The sequence below is a fragment of the Coregonus clupeaformis genome, chromosome 25 (assembly GCF_020615455.1).
Source record: "Coregonus clupeaformis isolate EN_2021a chromosome 25, ASM2061545v1, whole genome shotgun sequence".
Lineage (NCBI taxonomy): Eukaryota > Metazoa > Chordata > Actinopteri > Salmoniformes > Salmonidae > Coregonus > Coregonus clupeaformis.
In genome coordinates this window covers 21507890-21528742 of record NC_059216.1, presented here as the reverse complement: position 1 = coordinate 21528742, position 20853 = coordinate 21507890, and positions in this window count along the sequence as shown.

Genomic DNA, 20853 nt, shown 5'->3' with positions numbered 1-20853 from the left:
CCACCGGCGCCAGATCGTTGTTCTTACCAGAGCGGTAACTTGGCTCACCAGTAAAGTTATTTTGTCTTTGTCTTCAGCCTGGCTCTCCACTCTCCTTAACCTGTCGTTTGTTTTGTCTTTAGTTTTGGACATATCTCCCAAACCTGCCTGCCTTCCTGCCTGTCGGTCTGCCTGCCTGCCTGCCTGCCTGCCTGCCTGCCTGCCTGCCTGCCTCAGCCTCTCCTTCCTCCGGAGCCGACTAGCCCACTCTGTTCCTTTACTTCAGTTGTTTTTGGACTAAGACAATTTTTACTTTGATTAAATATTTTTGTTTCTTCCACTCCCTTTGTCGTGTTGTTTCTCTGAGTGCTGGGTTGAACCATAGCCTAACAGAACGATCTGGCCATGGACCCAACAGAGAAACAGCACGGGGCAAACAAAGACAGCTTCCAACAAGCTATCCAGGCTCAAGGAACGTTGCTAGGACAGCATGACCAGTTGATTCGGACTCTTGTGGAAGATAATCATCAACTGCTGAACCAGGTGACTCAGTTAACTACACACGTCTCTAAATTGTCTGTTATCAGTTCTCCATCTCTCTCTGACCCCCAGTTTGATGCACCCCAAGTTGTTTCCTCGGACACTAGGCAGGCTTCGTTCCGTCGGGAACCCCCTGTCACGTCGCCTGAACCGTTCAATGGAGAATTGGACAAGTGCCGGGATTTTTGCTTCAGTGTGACTTGATTTTTTCGGCAGAGACCACTGTCGTTTTCTACTGATTCATCTAAGGTACATTATGTTCTGGGGCTGTTAAGAGGGAAAGCTCTGGTTTGGGCTGAGGCTGTGTGCTCAGATCAAACTTTGACTGGATTGACTTTTGCTGATTTCTCTGCTAAATTGAAGACTGTTTTTGACCATCCTGACCATGTGGGTAATTCCTCCAAGATACTTTTTAATTTGAGGCAGGGTTCTAACAGTGTGGCAGAGTACTCTATTGAGTTCTGGACGTTGGCAGCGGACTCCAAGTGGAACAATGTGGCACTTCAAGGAGCATTTCTAAACGGTTTGAATGAAGCCATTAAGGATGAACTGGCTGCTCGTGATGAGCCACATGATTTACATTCTCTCGTTTCCCTGTCCATCAAGCTAGACAATCGGTTGCGGGAGAGGCGTCGGGAGAGAGGCGATCGGCCACGTCTAGGAGGACGAGTTCCCCAGCCTTCAACCACTCGAGTCTCGCCTCTCCGGAGTCGGCAGCTTCTTGTTCCTGATTCCATCCCGAGCACAGAGGAGGAACCTATGCAAGTGGGTCGAGCTCGACTACCTCCAGCAGAGCGGCAACGGCGCCTCCAGGCGGGTGAGTGCCTGTACTGTGGAGACGCCACACACATTCTGGCTACATGCCCTAAGCGGCCAAAAGACAAGGCTCGCTCGTAACGGTGGGTCTACTTGCGAGCCCAGAGTTAGATCCTGAACCCATCATTCCCCGATTACAAGTACCTGTAACCTTACGTTTCCAGAGTCATTCCCTGCCACTCTCAGCTCTCATAGACTCAGGTGCAGAAGATAACTTTATTAGCCACCAGTTCGTTACACAAGCTCGTATCCCCATGGAGCCACTACCTACCCCCATTCGGGTCACAGCCCTTGATGGGCGCCTCCTCGCGGAGATAACTCATCAAACCACCCCCGTTTCCCTAGTGATTTCTGGCAATCATTGTGAAAGCATTCAGCTAAGAGTTATGTCTGGCTCAGCTACCTCCCTAATCCTTGGCTTCCCCTGGTTGGCTCTTCACAACCCACAAATTGATTGGACACGTCACACCATTCTCAGTTGGAGCACTAACTGCCATTCCGAGTGCCTGAGGTCAGCGGTTCCCCCCACTAAGTGTAACCCAACTCCTCCCTCAGCTCCTCTTGATCTGTCATCTGTCCCCAAAGAATACCATGACTTAGCGGAGGTTTTCAGTAAGGACAAGGCTCTGTCTCTACCACCACATAGGCCTTATGATTGCCCTATTGAACTGCTTCCTGGTGCTCCCTTGCCCTCTAGTCGGTTATACAATCTGTCCCGACCGGAAAGAGAGGCAATGGAGCAGTACATTGGTGATTCTCTGGTCTCGGGCATAATCCGTCCCTCGTCGTCTCCCTTTGGGTGCAGGTTTCTTTTTCGTGGAAAAGAAGGACAAGTCGTTACGCCCCTGTATCGATTTCAGGGGTTTAAACAACATAACTGTTAAAAACAAGTATCCCCTTCCACTCATCAACTCAGCTTTTGAACCTCTGCATGGCGCCACAGTGTTTTCCAAGCTCGACCTCAGGAATGCTTATCACCTTGTCCGAATCCGAAAGGGAGATGAGTGGAAAACCGCTTTCAACACTCCACTGGGACATTTTGAGTATTTGGTCATGCCCTTTGGGCTTTCAAATGCCCCTGCGGTTTTCCAAGCCATGGTGAACGATGTTCTTAGGGATTTTTGAACCGTTTTGTCTTTGTATACCTGGATGATATTCTTGTTTTTTCCAAGTCACCCGAGGAGCATGAGTCACACGTCCGTCAAGTCCTTCAACGGCTCTTGGAGAACAAGCTGTACGTCAAAGCAGAGAAGTGTGAGTTCCACAAACAGTCTACATCGTTCCTTGGATTCATAATTGAGAGCGGGCAGGTGAAGGCGGACCCCGAGAAGATCCGGGCAGTGACGGAATGGCCCACACCCACCACCCGTAAGCAACTTCAACGATTTTTGGGCTTTGCTAACTTCTACCGTAGATTCATTAAGGGTTTTAGTAGAGTGGTGGCACCCCTTACAAGACTCACATCTCCTAAAGTCCCTTTTCGGTGGTCCCCTGAGGCGGAGCAGGCGGTAGGGGTTTTGAAGGAACTGTTTTCCACCTCCCCCGTGTTGATACACCCCAATACCTCTCTGCAGTTTGTTGTGGAGGTGGACGCGTCGGACTCAGGTGTGGGAGCAGTCCTCTCCCAGCGCTCCCCCACTGACCAAAAGCTTCACCCCTGTGCTTTTTTCTCCAAGAAATTGTCACCCACAGAACGGAATTACGACGTTGGAAACCGGGAACTGCTGGCGGTCAAGCTTGCACTGGAAGAATGGCGGCACTGGCTGGATGGAGCTGAACTGCCGTTTGTGGTCTGGACTGACCACAAAAACTTGGCTTACATCCAAGCCACTAAGAGACTCAACTCACGCCAAGCCAGATGGGCCCTGTTTTTTAGTAGGTTTAACTTTATTCTTACATACAGACCGGGGTCAAGAAATGTTAAACCAGATGCTTTGTCCCGCCAGTTTGCTGACCCTTCGGAGACCAGCGAGCCTGAGGCAGTCCTGCCTTCCTCATGCGTCGTGGCGGCTGTTCAGTGGGAGATCGAGTCTCTTGTGAAGACTGCACTTGCCACGGACCCGGGACCGGGTGATGGACCTCCCAACCTACTCTTTGTTCCCGAGACGGTCCGGTCTCAGGTGTTGCAGTGGATTCACACCTCCCGTTTTGCTGGTCACCCTGGGATGAGACGCACGTTGACGCTGCTTAGGAGACATTTTTGGTGGCCTTCAATGGAAACTGACGTTCGGGCTTTTGTGGCAGCCTGTTCAACCTGTGCTCGGGGCAAAGCCTCCCATCAGTCCCCTTCGGGGCTGCTGCTACCCCCTCCCAGTTCCCAGCCGTCCCTGGTCCCACATTGCCATGGATTTTGTCACCGGCCTACCCAAGTCTGAAGGTAATGATACTATACTTACCATTGTGGACAGATTCTCTAAATCTGTCCACTATATAGCATTACCAAAATTACCGTCTGCCAGTGAGACAGCGGACCTCCTAGTCCAACATGTATTCCGTCCCCATGGAATACCTGTGGACATCGTATCTGATAGAGGCCCACAGTTTACTTCCCGTGTTTGGAAGGTTTTCTGTTCTGCTTTGGGTGCTTCCGTTAGTCTGTCCTCAGGGTTTCATCCCCAGACCAACGGTCAAACAGAAAGAGCCAATCAAAACCTCGAAGCAACCCTTCGTTGTGTGGCTGCTCAACATCCATCATCCTGGGCCAAACATCTGCCCTGGATAGAGTACGCCCACAACTCCCTCACCGCCTCTGCCACCGGTCTTTCACCCTTCGAGGTTACCATGGGTTATCAACCCCCTCTGTTTCCTGCTCAGGAGAAGGAATTGGCTGTTCCTTCGGTTCAGGAGAACCTCCGCCGCTGCCAGAGAGTGTGGAGCGACGCTCGGGAAGCATTGCTTCGGACCACCGACAGGAACAAGACAACAGCGGATAGGAGCAGGACTCCCGCACCTGTGTTTCATCCTGGTCAAGAGGTTTGGCTGTCATCTAAGAACGTACCTCTTCGTACCAAATCACGCAAGCTGTCTCCTCGGTACCTGGGTCCGTTTGTGGTGGAGTCCATCATTAACCCCGCTGCGGTTCGTTTGAAGTTGCCTTCAGCCATGAAGATACACCCTACTTTCCACGTCTCCCAACTGAAACCTGTGTCCTCCAGCCTTTTGTGTCCGCCGGCTGATCCACCTCCACCTGTTCGCCTCATTGACGACCATCCGGCTTACACCGTCAGTAGGCTCCTGGACTCTCGGAGGCGGGGTAGGGGTCTCCAATACCTAGTCGATTGGGAAGGTTATGGACCAGAGGAGAGGTCTTGGGTCCCTAAGCGTTTTGTGTTGGATCCTCAGCTGATCACGGACTTCCATCACGACAACCCTGACAGGCCTGGTGGGTCGCCAGGTGGCGACCATTGAGGGGGGTACTGTTATGTGGGCAGCTTGTCTCTCCCTTTTCTGTTTCCCTTCCTCCTTGTTTTGTCCCCTCTTTTTCTGTTGTATCTGTATGTGTGTTTGTCCCCTTTATGTGGGTGTGTCTGGAGTGGATCAGGGGGCGTGCTCAGGATCTGCCTCTCCTGTGCAGCTGCGGGTTGTTTCCAGTGATTCCTGCCTACGCAGCTGCATCCTATTCTCTCATCAACCTGCACTACTTATTCCTGGGCATGGCTCTCCACCGGCGCCAGATCGTTGTTCTTACCAGAGCGGTAACTTGGCTCACCAGTAAAGTTATTTTGTCTTTGTCTTCAGCCTGGCTCTCCACTCTCCTTAACCTGTCGTTTGTTTTGTCTTTAGTTTTGGACATATCTCCCAAACCTGCCTGCCTGCCTGCCTGCCTGCCTGCCTGCCTGCCTCAGCCTCTCCTTCCTCCGGAGCCGACTAGCCCACTCTGTTCCTTTACTTCAGTTGTTTTTGGACTAAGACAATTTTTACTTTGATTAAATATTTTTGTTTCTTCCACTCCCTTTGTCGTGTTGTTTCTCTGAGTGCTGGGTTGAACCATAGCCTAACACCTGCATGGCCTCTACACTGACCCACTTAGGCTGTCAATTACGGGCCTGACAGGAGCCTTCTGAAAGAAGCAGAGCCGGATCACAGCACCAGTTTCTCACATTCCCTCATTTAACTGTGCAACTGGGATTATTCTAAACACCATACAGCAGTAATCTAATTAATGATCAAATCCCAGAGCCTCTAAGCCCATGCGTTATGGTGTGTATTATGTTGTATTATACCTAGGAGTTTATAGAGTATAGAGTCGTGGCCCTGGCTAGTCAACACAATCACAATAAAATCACTTGGACAAGTATTGATTTATTTTGAAAGCAGGCTATAAATTCAGCTATATTCCAAAAATATCAGCCCCAGTAATAATAAGTCAACAGCAATACCATCTCTTCACCTGCCAAGTGTGAATACCATCTCTTCACCTGCCAAGTGTGAATACCATCTCTTCACCTGCCAAGTGTGAATACCATCTCTTCACCTGCCAAGTGTGAATACCATCTCTTCAAATGCCAAGTGTGAATACCATCTCTTCACCTGCCAAGTGTGAATACCATCTCTTCAAATGCCAAGTGTGAATACCATCTCTTCACCTGCCAAGTGTGAATACCATCTCTTCACCTGCCAAGTGTGAATACCATCTCTTCAAATGCCAAGTGTGAATACCATCTCTTCAAATGCCAAGTGTGAATACCATCTCTTCACCTGCCAAGTGTGAATACCATCTCTTCAAATTCCAAGTGTGAATATCATCTCTTCACCTGCCAAGTGTGAATACCATCTCTTCAAATGCCAAGTGTGAATACCATCTCTTCACCTGCCAAGTGTGAATACCATCTCTTCAAATGCCAAGTGTGAATACCATCTCTTCAAATGCCAAGTGTGAATACCATCTCTTCACCTGCCAAGTGTGTATACCATCTCTTCACCTGCCAAGTGTCTTTTTACAATAACATTTTGAGCCAAAACATCAGCGTGTATCAAACTGGCCCAGATTTAATCGGTTGGGGGAAAAATACCTGTCACAAAACATGAGGCATTTGCATTTACATTTTAGTCATTTAACAGACAATCTTATCCAGAGAATAATAGATTGTGTATGCCTTAGAGGTTGGATTTCTATTGGCAAGTCCACCAAAAAGTAATGCCTTTAGCTAACGCAAATATGAAAATAATTATCTTCTCAGCTTTTGAATAATGAAACTTGTATTTTTCAAAAGTTACCTTTGAGGGGGTTGAGATCTGAATAGGAAGACTGATTTCTGAACAAGCCAGCCACAGGAGATTTACAAAACGAAGCCATGCTGATTTTCTATCTGCATCAAACAGATTAAAACAGGGATGTAGCTCAGTTGGTAGAGCATGGCGTTTGCAACGCCAGGGTTGTGGGTTCGATTCCCACGGGGGGTATGAAAAATAAAAAAATAAAGTATGCACTAACTGTAAGTCGCTCTGGATAAGAGCGTCTGCTAAATGACTAAAATGTAAATGTAATTTACATCAGAACATCTCAAAGGCCATGCGAGTTCAGATAGGGGGAGATTGGGAATGCACTTACAAGGTGTTTTTGTGCGTGTGAGTGTGTTTTGGAAGGTATACTACTGCACCTCTCTAAATATATGACAAGAATAATACCAGAAAGTGATTTCAACATTGCATGTGGTGTGAATTACACCTTCAACAATTGGGGACTGCCTGATTCACATGCTAATCTCTGATTGGTTTTGTGGTTACTTGGAGCAGACTCCACCATTCAGCTCTGTAGTGCTCTATCAACACTGTTGCTGGGAATCTAATTAATGTTACTGTGTGTGTGTGTGTGTGTGTGTACTTGATTCCCTACATTATCAGGACCCTAATGTCCTCACATTTCACCTTAATGTCATGAATAAGTAGGAAAACAAGAACATTTATTAAAACACAGGACTTTTTTCTGGTCCTGAATTTGTTCAAATGCTATTTTAAGCTTAAGGGTTAGGTTTAAGGTTTTTGGTTAGAGGTAGGGTTAAGGTTAAGGTTAGGGTTAGGGTTAGGGTTAGGATTAGGTTTAGGGTTAGGTTTAGGGTTAGGTTTAAGGTTTTTGGGGTTAAGGTTAGGGTTAGGGTTAGGGTTGGTTTAAGGGTTAGGGTTAGGTTTAGGGTTAGGGAAAATAGGATTATTAATTTTCACGAAAACACAGCTGTGTGTGTGAGCACATCCAGTAGAGAGAGAGAGAGAGAGAGAGAGAGAGAGCCACAAAGAATTTGAAAACAAACCCAATTTTGATAAACTCCCTTATCTACTGGGTGAAAAACCACAATGTGCCATCACAGCAGCAAGATTTGTGACCTGTTGCCACAAGAAGAGGGCAAACAGTGAAGAACAAACACCATTGTAAATACAACCCATATTTATGTTTATTTATTTTCCCATTTGCACTTTAACTATTTGCACATTGTTACAACACTATATATATATATACATAATATGACATTTGAAATGTCTTTGTTCTTTTGGAACTTCTAAGTGTAATGTTTACTGTTAATATTTATTGTTTATTTCACTTTTGTTTACTATCTACTTCACTTGCTTTGGCAATGTTAACATACGTTTCCCATGCCAATAAAGCCCTTAAATTGAAATTAAATTGAATTGAGAGCAAGAGAGAGAGAGAGAGAGAGAGAGCAGAGAGAGAGAGAGAGAGACAGAGAGAGAGAGAGAGAGAGAGAGAGAGAGAGAGAGAGAATCAAAGGAGCAGTAATACGCTGGTCATAAAGAGCATGTTATCTTGTCAGTCACAGTTATAGATTTAAATCAGCATTTGTGCAGCTAAGCTATATAATAAACCTGGTTGCATAGGGAGCAGCTTTATGAGGCTAGGGGAGCAGCTTTATGAGGCTAGGGGAGGAGCTTTATGAGGGGAGCAGCTTTATGAGGCTAGGGGAGCAGCTTTATGAGGCTAGGGGAGCAGCTTTATGAGGCTAGGGGAGCAGCTTTATGAGGGGAGCAGCTTTATGAGGCTAGGGGAGCAGCTTTATGAGACTAGGGGAGCAGCTTTATGAGGCTAGGGGAGCAGCTTTATGAGGCTAGGGGAGGAGCTTTATGAGGGGAGCAGCTTTATGAGGCTAGGGGAGCAGCTTTATGAGACTAGGGGAGCAGCTTTATGAGGCTAGGGGAGCAGCTTTATGAGACTAGGGGAGGAACTTTATGAGGCTAGGGGAGGAGCTTTATGAGGGTAGGGGAGCAGCTTTATGAGACTAGGGGAGCAGCTTTATGAGACTAGGGGAGCAGCTTTATGAGACTAGGGGAGGAGCTTTATGAGACTAGGGGAGGAGCTTTTTGAGACTAGGGGAGGAGCTTTTTGAGGCTAGGGGAGGAGCTTTATGAGGCTAGGGGAGCAGCTTTATGAGACTAGGGGAGGAGCTTTATGAGGGGAGCAGCTTTATGAGACTAGGGGAGGAGCTTTATGAGGCTATGGGAGGAGCTTTATGAGGCTATGGAAGGAGCTTTATGAGGCTAGGGGACCAGCTTCAACACCACCTGACCCACCTAAAACTCTGGTGAACAATGAACAACCCTCTGTACACCCTGTTCACGTCCTGAACATGTGAGTGCTGCATCGGCAGTCAGTGGAAGAGGGGAGGAGATCACTGCTGCCAATCTAAATTAAAGCATTAGCAATGGATGGAAAGCGGCGAAGCCGGCGCTCTTCCAATTCTCCATGATCATTAACTCATTGACAATTTTGTCTGCAAAGTAGGCATAGTTGGCATCAAATTTCCAGTCAATTTCATCACAACCATATCAAGTTGTTTACTCCTGGTATCTACAGTTGTCCTACTGTTAAACTGTCACAGTAATATAGGTTTCTGAAAAGTATTAACGCATGGGAAAGCAAGTTAATGAGGCTGTCCAGTGTTTACGCCTATTATTATTATTATTTTATGTTTTATGATTTAGTACTAAAGAGAAGAAGTACAGTGGGGAAAAAAAGTATTTAGTCAGCCACCAATTGTGCAAGTTCTCCCACTTAAAAAGATGAGAGAGGCCTGTAATTTTCATCATAGGTACACGTCAACTATGACAGACAAAATGAGAAAAAAACTTCCAGAAAATCACATTGTAGGATTTTTTATGAATTTATTTGCAAATTATGGTGGAAAATAAGTATTTGGTCACCTACAAACAAGCAAGATTTCTGGCTCTCACAGACCTGTAACTTCTTCTTTAAAAGGCTCCTCTGTCCTCCACTCGTTACCTGTATTAATGGCACCTGTTTGAACTTGTTATCAGTATAAAAGACACCTGTCCACAACCTCAAACAGTCACACTCCTAACTCCACTATGGCCAAGACCAAAGAGCTGTCAAAGGACACCAGAAACAGAATTGTAGACCTGCACCAGGCTGGGAAGACTGAATCTGCAATAGGTAAGCAGCTTGGTTTGAAGAAATCAACTGTGGGAGCAATTATTAGGAAATGGAAGACATACAAGACCACTGATAATCTCCCTCGATCTGGGGCTCCACGCAAGATCTCACCCTGTGGGGTCAAAATGATCACAAGAACGGTGAGCAAAAATCCCAGAACCACACGGGGGGACCTAGTGAATGACCTGCAGAGAGCTGGGACCAAAGTAACAAAGCCTACCATCAGTAACACACTACGCCGCCAGGGACTCAAATCCTGCAGTGCCAGACGTGTCCCCCTGCTTAAGCCAGTACATGTCCAGGCCCGTCTGAAGTTTGCTAGAGTGCATTTGGATGATCCAGAAGAGGATTGGGAGAATGTCATATGGTCAGATGAAACCAAAATAGAACTTTTTTGGTAAAAACTCAACTCGTCGTGTTTGGAGGACAAAGAATGTTGAGTTGCATCCAAAGAACACCATACCTACTGTGAAGCATGGGGGTGGAAACATCATGCTTTGGGGCTGTTTTTCTGCAAAGGGACCAGGACGACTGATCCGTGTAAAGGAAAGAATGAATGGGGCCATGTATCGTGAGATTTTGAGTGAAAACCTCCTTCCATCAGCAAGGGCATTGAAGATGAAACGTGGCTGGGTCTTTCAGCATGACAATGATCCCAAACACACCGCCCGGGCAACGAAGGAGTGGCTTCGTAAGAAGCATTTCAAGGTCCTGGAGTGGCCTAGCCAGTCTCCAGATCTCAACCCCATAGAAAATCTTTGGAGGGAGTTGAAAGTCCATGTTGCCCAGCGACAGCACCCAAAACATCACTGCTGTAGAGGAGATCTGCATGGAGGAATGGGCCAAAATACCAGCAACAGTGTGTGAAAACCTATTGAAGACTTACAGAAAACGTTTGACCTGTGTCATTGCCAACAAAGGGTATATAACAAAGTATTGAGAAACTTTTGTTATTGACCAAATACTTATTTTCCACCTTAATTTGCAAATAAATTCATAAAAAATCCTACAATGTGATTTTCTGGATTTTTTCCCCCCATTTTGTCTGTCATAGTTGACGTGTACCTATGATGAAAATTACAGGCCTCTCTCATCTTTTTAAGTGGGAGAACTTGCACAATTGGTGGCTGACTAAATACTTTTTTTCTCCACTGTATGTTTCTGTTAGTGAGTGTTGAATGAAAAACAGGGCCCCTAGGAAAAAATGTTGATTGGGGTCATTGGTTTAATGCTCAATGTGTTACTGCCTCATGGCTAAAGTCAATTCTATTGATGACCATTAATGACACAATCATGTGTGTGCATGTGTATGTACATATATATACTGTATATGTTGGGGATGCATGTAAGCAAGCTATATGACTTATTTCATGAACACCACTCTGAAGGAGTTGCAGTATAAAAGTGTCAACCCAAGAACGAGACACTACCCAATTGCTTGATCTCACTGGAACATCTAGTTCGGATCAGCACCAGTTTAAACAACACATTTAAAGGCTGCATTTTCCAGCTCGCTGGTACTTGGTGCCTACGTTTGCTCAGACAAACAAGTATTCTTGATAAGATAATGTGTTCAATTGATCATCTAAACAGCCACAGTGTCTGTGGATGGGTGAATATAGTTTTTTTGGTCCATAACCGACGGTTGAATTAGTGGTTTAATCTCAATGTGGGTTTCCTTTTCCATTCCAGGAAACAAAAACAGAACTGAAAACCATCCAAATCTACAGTAGTTAAAATAGAGAGATGGAAAAAACTGTGTCTTTTGACAGTTTGGTTGCAGGGATAAAAAGCATTGTGAGGACCTATCTGCTGAGAGGAGGCCTCATGCGGTGTCGTTCTGAGGAAGGGGGTCTTTTTTGTAGTTGGCTCGAGATAGATAGGTAACCTGATAAATGTGGAAATATGTCAAAATGCAGGAGGGGAGCGCAGGCTCTTTTTGAGGTAAGTGCTGTTATGTTGAGCAGCCATTATATCTATTTTGTGATTGTCAGTAACTTTACCCGTTAGTCAGGTACTGTACTTTGACTGTAAACGTATTGTATCTTCCGCGTTCCCTGTGAAGCACAAGGTTGCTGTGTAAAAGTTACTCATTTGTTTTCTTCAGTTCTGCCTCCAACACAGAATATGCATTGACTTAATGATTTTGTACAAGTTTTCTTAGCAAACAAACAGTTATTATAAACTGGGTGGTTCGAGCCCTGAATGCTGATTGGCTGACAGCCGTGGTATATCAGACCGTATACCATGGGTATGACAAAACATTTATTTTTACTGCTCTAATTACGTTGGTAACCAGTTTGTAATAGCAATAAGGCACCTCAGGGGTTTCTGGTATATGGCCAATATACCACGGCTAAGGGCTGTGTCCAGGCACTCCGTGTTGTGTCATGCTTAAGAACAGCCCTTAGCCGTGGTATATTGGCCATATACCACATCCCCTCGTGCGTTATTGCTTAAGTATAACCCCAGATAACCAATGTGGAACCGCAACCTCATAACTTGACAAGAAACCACACTGTGATAGCGCGGAGCTAACACACAAGTCTGACTTCACGTGCCAGCCGGCCACAGAAAAAATACTAGCAATATTCCTCAGAAACCCTTGGAGACTTTGACACTCTGCTTGCTTAGCGCCTAACAACATGCTTTAGACTGGAGCGGCTGTAAACCTATCGGATCCCTGCGATCTGCAACTCTGCCCGGCGACAGAGACCTAGGTTACCCCGGCTGGCCCCCTTGCAGCAGCAGTGCTGTTAGCATTGTTAATGGGCATTGTTAGGGACTGAGGATCTCTGCTCCACTCTCTTCATCACAGGCCCCTAGCCCCTGGCAGATGGATGGGCCCACCTCACTATCAGCTGGGCCCAGACACAAGGTCCAAGAGTGGCGGAACAAAGTTGGAAGAATGATGCCTCTGTGGGGAGAAGGGGGCGACGTGGACAGTGGGAGAGAGAGAAAGAGAGAAGGGAGGGAGAGGAGAGGAGAGGAGAGTAAGAGTGAGATTGAGAGTGAGAGTGAGAGGGAGAAAGAGAGGAGAGTGAGAGTGAGATTGAGAGTGAGAGTGAGAGGGAGAGGGAGAGGGAGAGGGAGAGGGAGAGGGAGAGGGAGAGGGAGAGGGAGAGGGAGAGGGCCTTTGTGATAGGTGTAAGAGAGGAGTGTGGATGCTGTCTGATGTCTGTGGTGGAGGCTTACATTCTCATCAGCCAGCCAGGCAGGCAGCCAGCGAGAGGGGGGCTCCTCCAGCCCCAGCCCCCTGCATTCTCCCCCAGTCCCCTATCCTCAGCCCCCTTAGCACCCCTGCCTGGTGATGAATGGTGCCACTTGCTGAAAATGAAGCCTTCTGGCGTACCTTGGCTCAGCTTAGGGGAGGCAAGGGAGCCAGGCCTGGAAAACAGGGTGACAAATTCAACAAACGGCTGCCCTTGAGTCGCCCACTCCAGGCTGACTTTGGGCACTGCACTAAAGAGGAGACTCTAGCTGGACTCCAAAACTCAATCTTCCTGCATAAAGTAACGTGTAATTAAACTCACTAAAACTAAAGGGAACATTTTGAGCTTTCTGTGTCCTCCAGCACTGTCTGAGTGGGAAGCTTGGAAGCGAAAGAGACAACAAAAGCAATAAATAGCAACAGTTACCATATGAATGTGTATAATGATTAGATCTCCAATTTACATTGCACCAAGTCAGTTTAGGGCAATTCTTAATTTCAGTTCCAAATGGTTGATTATGATCTCACCTCCAAACTGTTATAATTGTAGTCAGGCATGACAGAAGTGATGTAGGCTATGTAGCTATTGTACATACAGCAATGGAAAACATAACTTCCTCTCCCAAACAATCATGAATATAACTAATAAAACCACAGTACTAAGAAAATTACATAAGTTGGGTGTTGACATGTGGCATTACTGCAAACTCATTACTGCAAAATCTCAATGCTATAGAGCATTCCTGTTCTCTCACTCTCTCTATGGAGTGACTGGTGCATATCTCTCTCTAGCTGTCTCGCTGTCTCTCTGTGTCTCTGTCTATCTCTGCCTCTCTGGTGAATGTAGATCAGATCGCCATGCTCCTGGCTGCTACAGTGTATCTGCTGTGACCAAGTGACAACTCTGTGCTCTATTAGGCTGAGAGAGGCTTGCCTCGGGGCTGGCCCCTGTCCCGGCCTCTCCCAGCCTCACTGGATCCCTGCCATCTGCCACAGCTGCTGCCTGGCTTTAACTGCCACTCTAATTGACAATGAACCCAGACCCCTGTGATAATTGTGGCTGCTTGGTGACTTGGGCAGGTAATGCCTCCCTTTCAGGATTGATCAGGCTCCATCTGTTCCTGGTGGTATCTGACTGCCCCCTCTACAGCCACCCCTCTCTCCCACCAACCCCTTTCCTCCTCTGGCTTATTTTCTCTGGTGCGCCCCCTCCTGCCTCCCCACTCCTCCACTCCCCAACTACCCAGGCCCCCACTAGCCAAACAAATATTGGGGTTTTGTGAGGGATGCATATTAGAAATCTGCTCTGTGACCCCACACACAAGAAAAGAGGACTCAGAGTCGAGACATGTTTGTTCAATCATTAACTAAAGGCCTATTCGGAGGCTGAAATGAGTGTTGTGTGTCGTGTGTCAGGACCAATGTGAAAGGGGGCAGTCTTCTTTTCCTCCTCCTCCTCTGCCTCTGCCTCCGCCTCTGCCTCCTCCTCCTCCTCCTCCTCCTCCTCCTCCTCCTCCTCCTCCTCTCTTTCTCTCTGTTGATTACATGGCACCCGGCTCAAGCTTTCTCACATGGGGAGCCTTTGAAAACACTGTAGTGTTAGCAGGTGTTGGCTCCCTGGGAGTTTGATCACTCCTGCTCCCAAACTCAATCATTTATGCTTTAAAACTCTATCCTAAATGTCCTAAATGTTTGCACAGTCACTTTCTGTTACTTCTTACACTATTACAATTTTACAGAGGCAGAGAAAAGTAACATTGATACAATTTTAATGTATTTAAAAAATACATAATTCAATATTTATAGTGAGTGAATATTGTCAGTGAATGAATGGAGAGGGATAACGTTGAATTTGAATGAAATAAGACTGCTTGCTCATTGAACCACTTTCATTTTAGTCAGATTTTCGAAGATTCACATCAAAATTGTCTTTCAACTTCTTACTGTCCAACATGAGTAGAAATCATAACGACCAAGATAGGGAGAGAAGTTTCAAACAGAAGCATGCCACTGGCATTAGAGGCTTTGCCAAGTGCATTTTCCCATTGCCAGACTTATGTCAAATACTGGCAGATAACTGGGGAATATGTCTGTTCTATTTCACAAAAATGTCCAGATCTTGGCCATGTGCTGGCTAATTGTAGGCAGCATATTACCATCTGTTAGGAATAGATACAATTTTGAGTCAAAATTATCATATATGGTGCACATTTGTTATCATTAGCCTCAATGGAGAATGTGTATTTATAACTGAGCCTATTATCTTGTGATATCTGGATGTTTGTAGATACAACATATGACTATACTTGTTCACATAATTTAGGCATAGCTACCATGTTCTTACTCCTGAGCAAAAATGTATTGTTTGTGAATGCTTGAATGATTTTTGCAGCATTGTTCTGGTAATAATTCCCTATTTCACTTTTGAAAATTTACATTTTCGTTCATCAATTATTTATTAAACTATTGTTCAAATGAACAGTAATTGTATTTAATTGTATTTTTAAATTGTATTTAACAGTAATTGTATATGTACAACATTGCTTTTATTATAAGTGCTATTCAGCTCTGGTTGTAAGCTCTGTAAGCTATGCATAGAACACATGTTTAACAACAATTACTCACACAGATAAAATCACCCATCTGCAATTCAGCATTATTTCAGCACATTAGGAATAGAATATTTAACTCAGCAATCATTTTAGGTTTAAAAGCTTGGATGAGAAAGCACTCTAAACATTGCTGTGATGTGGATTTAAGATATGACAGAGTGGAAAAAGACACTTCAGGAGCAAAATAATATACAGTGCCTTTGGAAAGTATTCAGACCCCTTGACTTTTTTTCACATTCTGTTACGTTACAGCCTTATTCTGAAATGGATTAAATTGTTTTTTCCCCCTCATTAATCTACACACAATACCGCATAATGACAAAGCAAAAACAGGCTTGTAGAATTTTTTACAAATATATAATATCAATATACTTCTCCCCTGATTGTTCAGTTTGGACGGGCAGCCAGCTCTAGGAAGAGTATTGGTGGTTCCAAACTTCTTCCAATTAAGAATGATGGAGGCCAGTGTGTTCTTGGGGACCTTTAATGCTGCAGAACATTTTTGGTACCCTTTTCCAGATCTGTGCCTTGACACTGTCACGATCGTCGAAGGAGGAGGACCAACGCGCAGCGTTGAATGCGAACATATTTTATTAATTAGAAAGATAACACGAACAAAACAACAAACGATAATGTGAAGTCCTTGGTTAACACACATAAACCAACACGGAACAAGATCCCACAAAACACTGTGGAAAAACAGCCTGTCTAAATATGGTTCCCAATCAGAGACAACCAGCAACAGCTGACACTCGTTGCCTCTGATTGAGAACCACTCTGGCCAACATAGAAACACAAGAACTAGAACAGAAACAAAGAGCACAAAACATAGACTCTACACACCCTGGCTCAACATTACATTTACATTTTTTTTACATTTTAGTCATTTAGCAGACGCTCTTATCCAGAGCGACTTACAGTTAGTGAATACATTTTTTTTTATACTGGCCCCCCGTGGGAATCAAACCCACAACCCTGGCGTTGCAAACACCATGCTCTATCAACTGAGCTACATCCCTGCCGGCCATTCCCTCCCCTACCCTGGACGACGCTGGGCCAATTGTGCGCCGCCCATGAGTCTCCCGGTCGCGGCCGGCTGCGACAGAGCCTGGATTCGAACCAGGATCTCTAGTAGCACAGTTAGCACTGCGATGCAGTGCCTTAGACCACTGCGCCACTCAGGGCATGACAGTACCCCCACCCAAAGTCGCGGACTGCGACCGCGCCTAAACATAACCGAACAGGGGAGGGCTGGGTGGGCATTCCTCCTCGGAGGCGGTTCCGGCTCCGGGCTTGACCACCTCCAGCAATCCCCCCGTAGCGCCCCTGGTCCGGTCTGGCCCCGCTGGCTGGAGCTGGATTGGACATCGGTGGAGCGGATTGCTTAGGCTCCGATGTGGAGCAGCTGACCGGTACCTGACCAGGCACCGGTGACCCAGGCACGGGCTGTGCCGGACTGACGATGCGCACCACAGGCTTGGTGCGGGGAGCAGGAACGGGCCGGACCGGGCTGACGACGCGCACCACAGGCTTGGTGCGGGGAGCAGGGACGGGCCGAACCGGGCTGACGAAGCGCACCACAGGCTTGGTGCGGGGAGCAGGAGTAGGCCAGGCCGGGCTGGCAACGCGCACCATTGGCTTGGTGCGGGAAGCAGGAACAGGCCGGGCCGGGCTGACGACGCGCACCCCTGGCTTGGTGCGGGGAGCAGGAACAGGCCTGGCCGGGCTGGCGACACGCACCATAGGCTTGGTGCGGGGAGCAGGAACAGGCCGGGCCGGGCTGACGACGCGCACCATTAGCTTGGTGCGGGGAGCAGGAACAGGCCGGACCGGGCTGACGACGCGCACCCCTGGCTTGGTGCGTGGAGCTGGAACAGGCCGTGCCGGGCTGGCGACGCGCACCGTAGGCTTGGTGCGTGGGGCAGGAACAGGCCGGACCGGGCTGACGACGCGCACCCCTGGCTTGGTGCGAGTGGCAGGAACAGGCCGGGCCGGGCTGGCGACGCGCACCGTAGGCTTGGTGCGAGGGGCAGGAACAGGCCGGGCCGGGCTGGCGACGCGCACCCCTGGCTTGGTGCGTGGAGCTGGAACAGGCCGGGCCGGGCTAGCGACGCGCACCGTAGGCTTGGTGCGAGGGGCAGGAACAGGCCGGACCGGGCTGACGACGCGCACCCCTGGCTTGGTGCGAGTGGCAGGAAAAGGCCGGGCCGGGCTGGCGACGCGCACCGTAGGCTTGGTGCGAGGGGCAGGAACAGGCCGGGCCGGGCAGGCGACGCGCACCGTAGGCTTGGTGCGAGTGGCAGGAACGGGCCGGGCTGGCAACGCGCACCATTGGCTTGGTGCGGGGAGCAGGAACAGGCCGGGCCGGGCTGACGACGCGCACCCCTGGCTTGGTGCGGGGAGCAGGAACAGGCCGGACCGGGCTGTGGAGACGGATTGGAGGCCTGGAGCGCAGAGCTGACACAACCCGTCCTGGCTGAATGCCTACCTTCACACACTCTGTGTGAGGCATCAGCACAGGACGTACAGGGCTGTGTACACGTACTGGCATAACAGCACGTGACACTGGCGCAGGATATCCGGGACCGAGGAGGGGCACTGGAGGCCACGAGCGCTGAGCCGGCACACTCCGTCCTGGCTGCCTGCCCACCTTCGCACGACACGTGCGGGGTGCTCGCACAGGACGTACCGGACTGTGCCGGACCACTCGCGGCACAGTACGCAGCTCCGCATACCTCGGAACCTGCCCAGTCTCACGCTGCCATGCCTGAGTACGGGGAGTTGGCTCTGCTCTACCTCTAGGCTCCGCCAACCTCCCCTCCGGCCCCCCAAACCCGGTGGCCTCCTCTCCTAATCCCCAAACTCGCCCTGTAGCTGCCTGCAGCAGCCCCGTCGTCCATGCAGTGTGCCCCCCCCTAAAAATGTATTGGGGTTGCCTCTTGCGTGTCCGACGTTGACCCGTTTGGCGCCGCTGCTCCTCTCTACGGCGCGCCTCCACCGTCTCTTCCCACAGACGCCGATCCATCCCGGCCTGGATCTCCTCCCAAGTCCAGGACCCTTTCCCATCCAATATCTCCTCCCATGTCCAGGCTGCCTGCTCCTGGACACGCTGCTTGGTCCTGGTTTGGTGGGATCTTCTGTCACGATCGTCGAAGGAGGAGGACCAACGCGCAGCGTTGAATGCGAACATATTTTATTAATTAGAAAGATAACACGAACAAAACAACAAACGATAACGTGAAGTCCTTGGTTAACACACATAAACCAACACGGAACAAGATCCCACAAAACACTGTGGAAAAACAGCCTGTCTAAATATGGTTCCCAATCAGAGACAACCAGCAACAGCTGACACTCGTTGCCTCTGATTGAGAACCACTCTGGCCAACATAGAAACACAAGAACAAGAACAGAAACAAAGAGCACAAAACATAGACTCTACACACCCTGGCTCAACATAAAAGAGTCCCTAGAGCCAGGGCATGACAGACACAATCCTGTCTCGGAGCTCTATGGACAATTCCTTCAACCTCATGGCTTGGTTTTTGCACTGACATGCACTGTCAACTTTCGGACCTTATGTAGACAGGTGTTTGCCTTTCCAAATCATGCCCATTCAATTGAATGTACCACAGGTGGACTCCAATCAAGTTGTAGAAACATCTCAAGGATGATCAATGGAAACAGGATGCACCTGAGTTCAATTTCGAGTCTCATAGGAAAGGGTCTGAATAATTATGTAAATAAGGTATTTCTGTTTTCTATTTTTAATAAATTAGCATAATGGGGTATTGTGTCTAGATTGATGAGGAAAACAAATCTTTAATCCATTTTAGAATAAGGCTGTAACGTAAAAAAAATACGGATAAAGGGAAGGAGTCTGAATACTTTCCGAACACACTGTAAATCACGGTATACCCTTAGAATTAGTGGTGACTTGAGGGACCCTGGAGATTCTCAAGGAACCCTGGAGATTCTCAAGGAATCATTGCAGTCAGTAGGTTCATATTTGCGCCTTTGGTTAGTTGAGGGGCTCTTGGAGGAACCTTTAATGTTCAAATATATCAAAGAGTTCCTGGAGGAACTGTTTTGCTGGCGCACTTTTAATTTATTTCGCTGTTGTTTTTGTTGCTCTGCCAGACTCCAAATATGTTGTTTTTGGGGATGCCCGTATGGGATAGCTAGCTACTTGTAAAAAATTACCCATTCCTATATGTGTACTATTTTAATAGCAACGTTGAATAATACAACATTGTCTGTCAAGCCAATTATTTTATATGACTGTAGCCTCCTGTTTTAATCTTAAATGTTTCTTGTGATGGAAATTAAATTTGTTCATGATGATAATTATTAGGTGTTGGCTTAGGTCGCTAGCTAGCTACAGTAACTTCAACCTAAACTACACCCTGGGTGTGTTGGCTTGTTTGGATGACCCAACTGCTGGGTTGCAGGCAGTGGTTTAAAGTACTTAAATACTTTAAAGTACTACTCAAGTAGTTGTTTTGGGTATCTGTACTTTACTTTACTATTTATATTTTTGACAACTTTTACTGTTACTCCACTACATTCCTAAAGAAAATAATGTACTTTTTACTCCAATACATTTTCCCTGACACCCAAAAGTACTCGTTACATTTTGAATGCTTAGCAGGACAGGATTGTCAAATTAAATTGTCAAATTCACACACTTATCAAGAGAAAATCCCTTGTCATCCTTACTGCATTTGATCTGGCGGACTCACTAAACACAAATGCTTCATTTGTAAATGATGTCTGAGTGTTGGAGTGTGCCCCTGACTATCCGTAAATTTAAAAAAAACAAGAAAATCGTGCCGTCTGGTTTGCCTAATATAAGGAATTTGAAATGATTTATACTTTTACTTTTATATAATATTTGTATATATAAAAAATATATATAAAAGTATATTTTAGCAATTACATTTACTTTTGATACTTAAGTATATTTAAAACCAAATACTTTTAGACTTTTACTCAAGTAATATTTTACTGGGTGACTTTCACTTTTACTTGAGTCATTTTCTATGAAGGTATTTTTACTTTTACTCAAGTATGACAATTGGGTACTTTTTCCACCACTGGTTGCAGGCATTTGGTCACTTAGTTGGGTTATTTTCTTTAAAAAGAGCCAGGTTGGGTTGTTGATGCTGGGTTATTAAGATATGACCCAGCGGGCCAGATCAGAAGACTGGAGGCGTGGCTTAGTAGGGCCGTATATTTTAGATAGTTATTTTTGGCCACCCATGAGAGTAAATGTCATTGCTGTTAATCTGTTG